Source organism: Bos grunniens, chromosome 16 (assembly GCF_055505025.1).
Source record: "Bos grunniens cultivar Pamir isolate PY7600 chromosome 16, Bosgru_T2T1.0, whole genome shotgun sequence".
Lineage (NCBI taxonomy): Eukaryota > Metazoa > Chordata > Mammalia > Artiodactyla > Bovidae > Bos > Bos grunniens.
Window position 1 is genome coordinate 6,075,526 of NC_141180.1, and position 8,669 is coordinate 6,084,194.

General features: G+C 41.4%; 1 long non-coding RNA gene across 1 annotated transcript in view; it reads left to right on the forward strand.

Moving 5' to 3' along the window:
- LOC147356090 (uncharacterized) overlaps nt 1-7,534 on the forward strand; it is a 77,412-nt gene extending 69,878 nt beyond the window's left edge. Inside the window, exons 3-4 of the long non-coding RNA XR_015142606.1 lie at nt 1,675-1,749; nt 5,444-7,534. This is a non-coding gene — a long non-coding RNA (uncharacterized LOC147356090). The remainder of the gene's footprint in view (nt 1-1,674; nt 1,750-5,443) is intronic.
- The last annotated feature ends 1,135 nt before the right edge of the window (nt 7,535-8,669 follow it).

Sequence of the window (8,669 nt, forward strand, 5' to 3'; positions counted from 1 at the left end):
CCAAATCTCCCAAAGCCAAAGTGTTACTTCTCATGAAAATCAGTGGAGGAGTCTGCTTCACAAGTTTACTCAGGGACCCAAGCTAATGGAACATGATATTGTTGTTATACTATCTCTAATTCTGGAAGCAGAAGAGTATGCTGAAGAGTCTTATCTGGCATTGAAATTCTGACTTAGGAGTGAAACACATCTCTTACACTCACAGTCCATTGGCCAGAACCAGTCACATGACCTGCCTAACTGTAATGGGCCAAGGAAATATAACCCTCTTGTGCAGCTAGAAGGAGAGGGTGGTTATTTATGGGTGAGAGCTGGGAGTCTCTACTACCATTGTATTATGTCTCTTCTATTGGTCGACTTCTCCTCTGGAGAAGGAAATGGCAAGGAACTGGCTTAGCTAATGTCCAGTTGTCTGCCTGGGGAATCCCACGGACAGAGGAGCCTGGAGGGCTACAGTCCATGGGGTCGCACAGAGTCAGACATGACTGAGCTACTAAGCATGCATTGGTTGGCTTAGTGAAGTAGGTCTGAATAGAATGGTACTGGTTTTTGGTATTTAAATAAGCCAGGTACACTTGCCATTTCTTTTTGTTTCGTGTACAATGATGTTCACAAATGTCATAGCAGTGGTAAGAAGATTTTGGCAGTAGAAAGACTCCAACAACTCCCTAATTGAAGGGATAAGAAAACTAGAGAGGCTGGAAAAGTTATCCACAATTTCCTCATTGTTGGCAGAGACAGGGTGCTTTCCAGATTAGTCCTCTTTCCTCTATGCAACTTGCCTGTCCGATAGATACCTTCCCTGGAGTCAAGAGAGAGTATGAGCTCAGAAGGTAATGTTGTGCAAGTCTGACCAACAATGAAAGTGAGTCTGTATGAGGATTAATATCACAGTGGACAGCATGTGATTTATTTTTAGTGTCAACACTCAAGGTATTCATTACTCTGTTTAGAATGGATGTGTTTTTATATTATTCATTCATTTCTCTACCAGTTAGTATTATTAATATTTTTGACTTGTTAATCATAGTACTAATGACAAATGTTTTCCTCTGAATTCACCCGAAGGTTCATATTTGATCCTAGGGCTATGTGTTGATACATGGTGGTACTTCCTAATGATTTTATGCCATGGCACACGTAGAAAATGTTAATAGTATAGTGGAGTAAAAACACTGAGGCTGCTCAACCCCTGAGATAATTGCATGTGAATTCCAGCTGCTCCAAGACCCAGCCTGGCCACCGGATGAGCTGAGGACTGACCTCGGAACACTAGTACCCCAGGGATAAAGCACAGGCTGGGAAGCCCTGGCATTCACAGAAGAGCAGTGAGCTAGGTGTTGCTTTCTCTTTCAGACTGGTTGGGTTTGGGGTCAGAACTATGTCCCGATTTATCGTGCTGACTTTGATACTTGTGTTGGTTAGAAGTGGTTGTTAAGAGGAAAAAAAGGCACCTCACCTTGACCCTTCTTGATCAGGGAAGGTTTCTTGGAAGAATTAGATTTTTCAGCAATGTTTAGGGAGTGAGTATGAATACCCATAGAAATCATAGATAAGCTGGTAACCCTGGAGTGCTCTATGGAGCCATTCTGGCAGGATAATGAAGTCATTTTAAATAAGGGGTATTTTCAGCATAAAATGTTTAACAGATCAAATGTGTCTGGGCTTCTGCAGGTTTCAGAGGAAACAGAATGGAAAGCCACACTGATGAAACACTGCTAAAAGGCAAATGTTCCCTTTTTCCATGAGGTAAGCAGCTCTCGGGGCTTCGTTTAGGTGAGAACCCTTTGGTGGTTGGCTTAGGTAATGAGCATCTGCTGGGAAGACCTTGTGAGCATTATTTGTGCCAGTGTCTGTGCAAAAAATATCTCTTCCCTTTATGGTGTGGATTTGAAAGAAAAATGGCATCCCGTTGGAGGAAAAGGATTTGATCACTGTAGGGCCCTATCTTTTTGGTCCTTTCTAATTCTTTTCTATGTCACTGCTTGACATCTATCATTAGAATGCTGCCAGACAATTTCCTCCCTCTCTTTTTACTACATGGAGGTCTCTTTGTTAAAAACAAGGATGCTAATGTTGCTTCAACTGTTGAGTGCGTGAGTGTGTGTGTGTGTGTGTGTGTGTGTGTTGAGTATAAACATACTTGTCTATGGGGCATGGATGGAAGGCTGGAATTTCATTCTAATACATTCACTGACTCTCTGCCCAGCAACCCAAATGCTGTGGAACAGACAGAAGTAGGTCAGGATGGGAATTGTCCTATCTCAGCATATTACAAGGTGGGTGTGACAAGTGAGTGAGCTGTCAGTTCAGAGACAGAAGTAGGGAAAACCAGAGATGGGTAGGGTAACCATATAATTCATCATCCGCACCATGACACTTATGAGAATGAAAGGGGGTGCTATTAATAATTACGCTGGGACAACATGTGTAAATTGGGACTGCCTCAGGCAATCTGAGATGAATACTAAGCCTGGGGATGGGCTAAGTGTCAAAATGCCAGGAGAGGAACAGCCACAAAATAGAGCCTAGTCTTTCCATTGGAATGGAGTCAGAAGTGTGGACAATTCCCCACATACTGGAATAACGTAATGAAAAATGCAAAAACTGAACGGGCAGGTGAGAGCACCACGGCACTTCATGGTTAACAAGAATAAGAATTATTCCTGGTGAGTGTAAGTCATGTGGACCCGGCATAATCCAAGCAAGTGGGTGGTTTGCTCCTTTTGAAGGCCAGCAGCTGCCTGTCTTCCCTTATGGAAATTGTTTCTGTCCATCTAAAAGGTGGAGTTCTTGCACTCGACATCTGTCAGGAATGGGCATTTCACTTTGGTAGAAGCCTAAGTCAGATCATGTGTAAGGTTGAAGGGCAAGAGTGCAAGGGATTTCTGGGAGAGGATTGTCAGCAGTTGATGGGGCATTCCACTGGGGAGAACCCCCTATATTTGCCTCTGCTTTGTATTCTACACATAAGACTCTCATTGGATGCAAAAAACTGAAGCTTAAATAAGACTGTCTCTACCTGGTAACTTTTTATTAAAAAAAAATTATACATTTGGTGTGGAGAAGGAAATGGCAACCCACTCTGGTATTCTTGCCTGGGAAAGCCCATGGACAGAGGAACCTGGCAGGCTACAGCCCATGGGGTTGTAAAGAGTCGGACGTAACTGAGCGACTAAACAACATACATTGGGTGAGAAAGGATATGTTCAGAATCCTAGGAGCAGTGAGCCTGTAGAGGAAAATACCGGACACTCAGCCGACCACAGACCCCTTCTTCTCTTGCTTCCTTCTATCACTTACTTTTTCATTAATTGCCTACTAACAGTTAGGCCCCATACTTGGAACGAGCTACAGATAAATGAAACATAGTCCCTACCTTGGAGGAGCACTCGTTTTAGTAAGAATGAGTGTAATTCTAAGAAATTAAACCTAAATAGTAAAGTACTAAAACAGGAAGGGATAATGTGTTAAGAAGGGCTCATGCTTAAGAAGTGTGATGGAGTATGACAGTTATATAAGATGCAGAAAGAATTTCCAGGCAGAAGCCGTGGAATGAAGAAAGAAAGTCAGATATTACAAGGAATGCGGAGTGTTTGGGGAAGGGATAAACACTTACCTGCCCTAAAGGGCTCAGAGTAGGGAGGGAAAGAGCGAGTGGCAAAAATGTAAACCTGAGTTGGGTTGAGCTCCTGGGCCCAGATGTTGAAGTACAGTGGCAGCGGTGGAAGAGGCATTCTAGCACCGAGAGGAGGAAGAAGAGACACGGACGTTGACAATCCAACAGAAAAAGAGGAAAAACATAGACGAAACACAGAGACATAGTCTCTGATAGAGAGGAGCAAAATTCTCAAAAGAACCCTTACACGATCTAATACACATGCAGCTTGACTTCCCTTAACTGCCTTTCTGGGTCCGGGAGCTGCGGCTGAGACTCATAGTTATGGGACCACCGGGACCCAGCACAGATGTTAGGGTCATGACACACAAAGCCTTCCCCTAAAGGGACAAGCCCAGTCTGCTTCTTGCCTCCAAGAGGCGTCTATCGGGAGACAAACAAGAGTGGGTTTTTGTTTGTTTGGTTTTGGTTGTGAAGCTCTTCTCTTCAAAGCAAAGAAGGGGATGCAATGCAAGGGGAGGGGAAACTGGGTTCTGTGGTTGGAGGCTCTGCCAGGAGCCCAAGACCCACCCCTTGGCAGATTCTGTGGCCAGCTCTTGAGGAGGCAGTGAAGGAAAATGCTTTACTGCAGTGCCATGCTACCTGCTGGCACAGCTTAGCCTGAACTAAGGTTGCCTTTATGTCAGAAAAACATAAGTCTAGAGATCCTGGGCTCTATGTTTAATAAGGGACATTCATATATACTGTGGTTCTGCTTGCTAATTGTCCCACCAGCCTGGCTCCCAGGCAATCCAGATAAAGAGGGGAACTTGGCTCCAAAGCCTAGCTCACTTCCATCAGCATGGCAAAGAAATGCACAAAGCCGGATCATTGAACAAACACACAGATGCAGGCTGTATTTCTTATTTATTCATTTTGCAATTCTGCTTCTTCTGGGAAAGTGGAGGTTTCTTGCCCAATAGCACATGACTGTGCTGAAAGGCACAAGGAGTATCAACCAGCTGCTTCATGCACTATTCTGGCCAGCAGGGGCTGAGAGTACAAGCAAGAAGGTGGGGGGTGTGGAACCAGAACATTTACCATAGAAACCTATCGCTGAAGAATGGGGATCCTGTGGTCACAGTTGTATGACTCTCCCACCCAGAATTCTTGCACCCATCTTTAATTATGAGGTAGGGACAAATGTCCCAGTCATTTAGTCAATAAATATTTATCAATAATGATCATGTGCCATGAACTGCACCAAGTGCTCTGGATACAGTAGCAAGGAAGATGGTCAAGGTCCATCTAAGGATTTACAGTCTAATGTGGGATATAAGCCATGAATGAATGAACAAACCATAATTACACATAGAGCCATAATGCCTAACACTTCTATATAGAGCTTACTATCCCACTTCTAAGTCCACACGTGTATACATACATGAACACATCTTCATTTCTACTTCTCTATAGCTGGTCTCCTGTCTCTCTTCTCTCTTCATCTTAGCCCAAGTCTGCCTAGATTCTAAGACCCTGACCTAAAGCAAGGAATACTTATGCTATCTAACCCCATCTTAAAGAACTTAGCATTGAGCCAATTTCCCTGTTGTTTTGGCTGAGGATCTGGTGACCGGCACTAAATCTGGCACTTGATTTTCCTCTTCTATGTGCCCCCTAATCCATGGCACACTTGTTTTGAGAATAGACTCTTGCCTTCATCATGTGCCCAATTACAATTCTGTGAAGCATATTTGAAAACAATAATCTGTTTGATCTTTATTCAAGCTTTTCTCCAGCCTTGCTTTTAATCTTACTGAGTTTTTTTTTTTTTTTTTATCATAGATGGGAAGCCTGCTTGAAAGGCTGTCCTGTGACCTAAAGACTGCTTTCTGCTGCAGATGGCCAGATGGGGCTACTAGCTGTCACTTACCTAGAGCTCCTTTTCCAATATCCATCTACTTGCTGGGATCTGAGGCTACTTATTCACATCATCTCCTCCCACACTGTTCATTTGCTTGAATGGACCGCAATGAATAAGACTGCTTGAATGTGGCTAGAAATGGATCTCATTGAAGATGGTTTGGGGCTGGTCATGGGCAAGTCCACAGATATCATGGTATCACAATGTTAGAAAGACAAGTAGTATGATGACTGAGCATAGACCCTGGTGTCACACAGATCTAGGTGTGAATCATGCATACCTCACTTAGGAGCTATGCAAACTTGATTGAGTAACTTCTCTGCCCTTCAAATTATCTTTCCATACAATAAACAAAATTTCACAACAGATTTAGTACTTACCGAGTAGTTGTGAGATTTAAAAGATAACACAATTAAAGACTCCTGCTTCTGGACAGGGAGAAGGCAATGGCACCCCAGTCCAGTACTCTTGCCTGGAAAATCCCATGAGCGGAGGAGCCTGGTAGGCTGCAGTCCCTGGGGTCTCGAAGAGTTGGACACGACTGAGCGACTTCACTTTCACTTTTCACTTTCATGCATTGGAGAAGGAAATGGCAACCCACTCCAGTGTTCTTGACTGGAGAATCCCAGGGACGGGGGAGCCTGGTAGGCTGCCATCTATGGGGTTGCACAGAGTCGGACACGACTGAAGCAACTTAGCAGCAGCAGCAGCAGTTTCTGGACAAGATAGAGTGACACAGATTGAATTTAGATTCTGTCTGAAGCAACCAGAGGGAAAACAGACAAAATGAAGCAGTGGTTTTAAGACCTTGAACACTCATCTGGTCTTGCCTAACAAATCTTAAAAACAGAACACAAACAATCAAATTATTTTTTAAAATTAACTGTGTATGATAACAAAGCCCAAGGATATGTCTAGGAATAAGAAAATACAGCAACCAACAAAGAAAAGTTCACAATGCTTAGAATCCAATAAAAAGATTACTAGCATGCAAAGAAACAGGGAAGAATGACCTTTGGTGAGGAAAATAATCGAACATGATCAAGTACTGATACAAATGGTTCACTTGGTGAGGCTGTTGGTTGCTTGCGTGTGTGCTCAGTCACTTGGCTGTGTCTGACTGTATGTGACCCCATGGACTGTAGCCCACCAGGCTCCTCTGTCCATGGGAGTTTCAAAGCAAGAATACTGGGCTGGTTTTCCATTTCCTTCTCCAGGGGAACTTTCTGACCCAGGGATCAAACTCATGTCTCTTGCTTTACCACTGAGCCACCTGGAAAGCCCCTAAAAAGTTAAGTAGAAACAAATACGTTATACAAAGGACCCAAAATAAACTTCTAGATATAGAAAACACAATGTCTGATATGAAAAATACATCAGATGGGGTTAATGACAGATTAGTCATTGGGGAAGAAAAGATTTTTAAATATGAAGATATAGAAATAGAAACTAAAATAAAACACACAAGAAAAAAAAAAAGAATTGAAAAAAATGGAAGGAGCTATGGGGCAGCCTCAGGAAGACTGATATATATGTATATATATATATGTGACTGAAGTACCTGAAGAAAGAGGGGGAGGTCCGAAAACATATTTGTAGACATAATGAACATTTTCCCCCCTAAACTTGCTAAAAAATATAAAGTCACAGATCTGAGGCATAAAATCAGCAAGGACATAGACTTGAACTGGCCTGATTTACGTTTGCAGAACAAGTCCATCAGATAACAGCAGAATATTTACTTTCGAGTGTACATAGATCAGTATCAAGTCTTCCTTAGAGAGGGAAGCCTGACCCAAATGCTGGTCCGGTGGCTGGAGCCTGCTTTCCATGACGCAGATGGTTAAGACTATGTTCTGGGCCATGAAACGAGTCTCAACCAATTTAAAAGGATTCAAGTCCTACAATAAATGGAATTAAATTAGAAATCAGTAACAGAAAGATATCTAGAAAATCTCTAGAGATTTAGAAGCTATATAAAAAATCTCATGTTATATTGGAGTATGTTTGATTACCATTGTGTTAGTGTCAGGTGTACAGCAGAGTGATTCAGTTATACATGTATATGTTTCTATTCTTTTCCAAATTTTTTTCCCATTTAGTTTATTACAAAGTATTGAGCAGAGTTCCCTGTGTTATCCAGAAGGTCCTTGTTGATGGTTTATATTTAAACATAGCAGTGTATACATGTCAACACCAAACTTCCAATCTACACATAATCCTTGTTGATGGTTTATATTTAAACATAGCAGTGTATACATGTCAACACCAAACTTCCAATCTACACATAATCTACTACATAATGTACTTCTAAATAATTAATTAGTCAAAGGAGAAATCAGAAGTATTTTGAACTGAATGAAGTGAAAACCCAGTATATTAGAATTTGTGGGATGCGCTATAGCTGTATTTAGAAGAAGATTATTGCACCAAGCATCTGTATTAGGAAAAAATAGTCTTAAGTCACATGATCTCACCTTCCATATTAAAAAAATTAGGGAAGGAAGTACAATTAAAACTAAAGTAAAAAGAAAGAAAATAAAGATCAAAGCAGAAATCCCCCCAATATAAAACAGTATGGCTAGAGGTTTCTCAGTTTTCCTCATCTCTTAGAACCAGTCACATGGTCAGGAATCAAAGAAAGGCCACAAATTACCAATGTCAGAAATGAAAGGTGACATCACTGCAGTCTACAGCATTAAAATGATAATAAAGGAATATTGTGAACAATTCTATTCCTATAAATTTTACATCTAAGATGAAATTGACAAATTCCTTGAAAAGAACAAACTACTGATGCTCATTCAAGAAGAAACAGATAACCCGAATAGCTATGTATCAAATAAAGATATTGAATTTGTAGTTAAACATCTTTCTGCAAAGAAAACTGCAGGCTTAGATGGCTTCACTAGTGAATTCTTCAAAACACTTAAGGAAAAATAATACCAATTCTACATAAACTGCCCCAGAAAATTGAAGAGGAGAAAATGCTTCTTAACACATTCTTTGAGGCGGCCTTGACACCAAAGCTAGACAAAGAATGACAGGTTAAAAGAACCAAAAACCAAAAAAGCTGCAGACAATACATTTCTGATTAGAGGTGTAATAATTCAAAATAAACTTTTATCAAATCCAGGCCAGCAATGT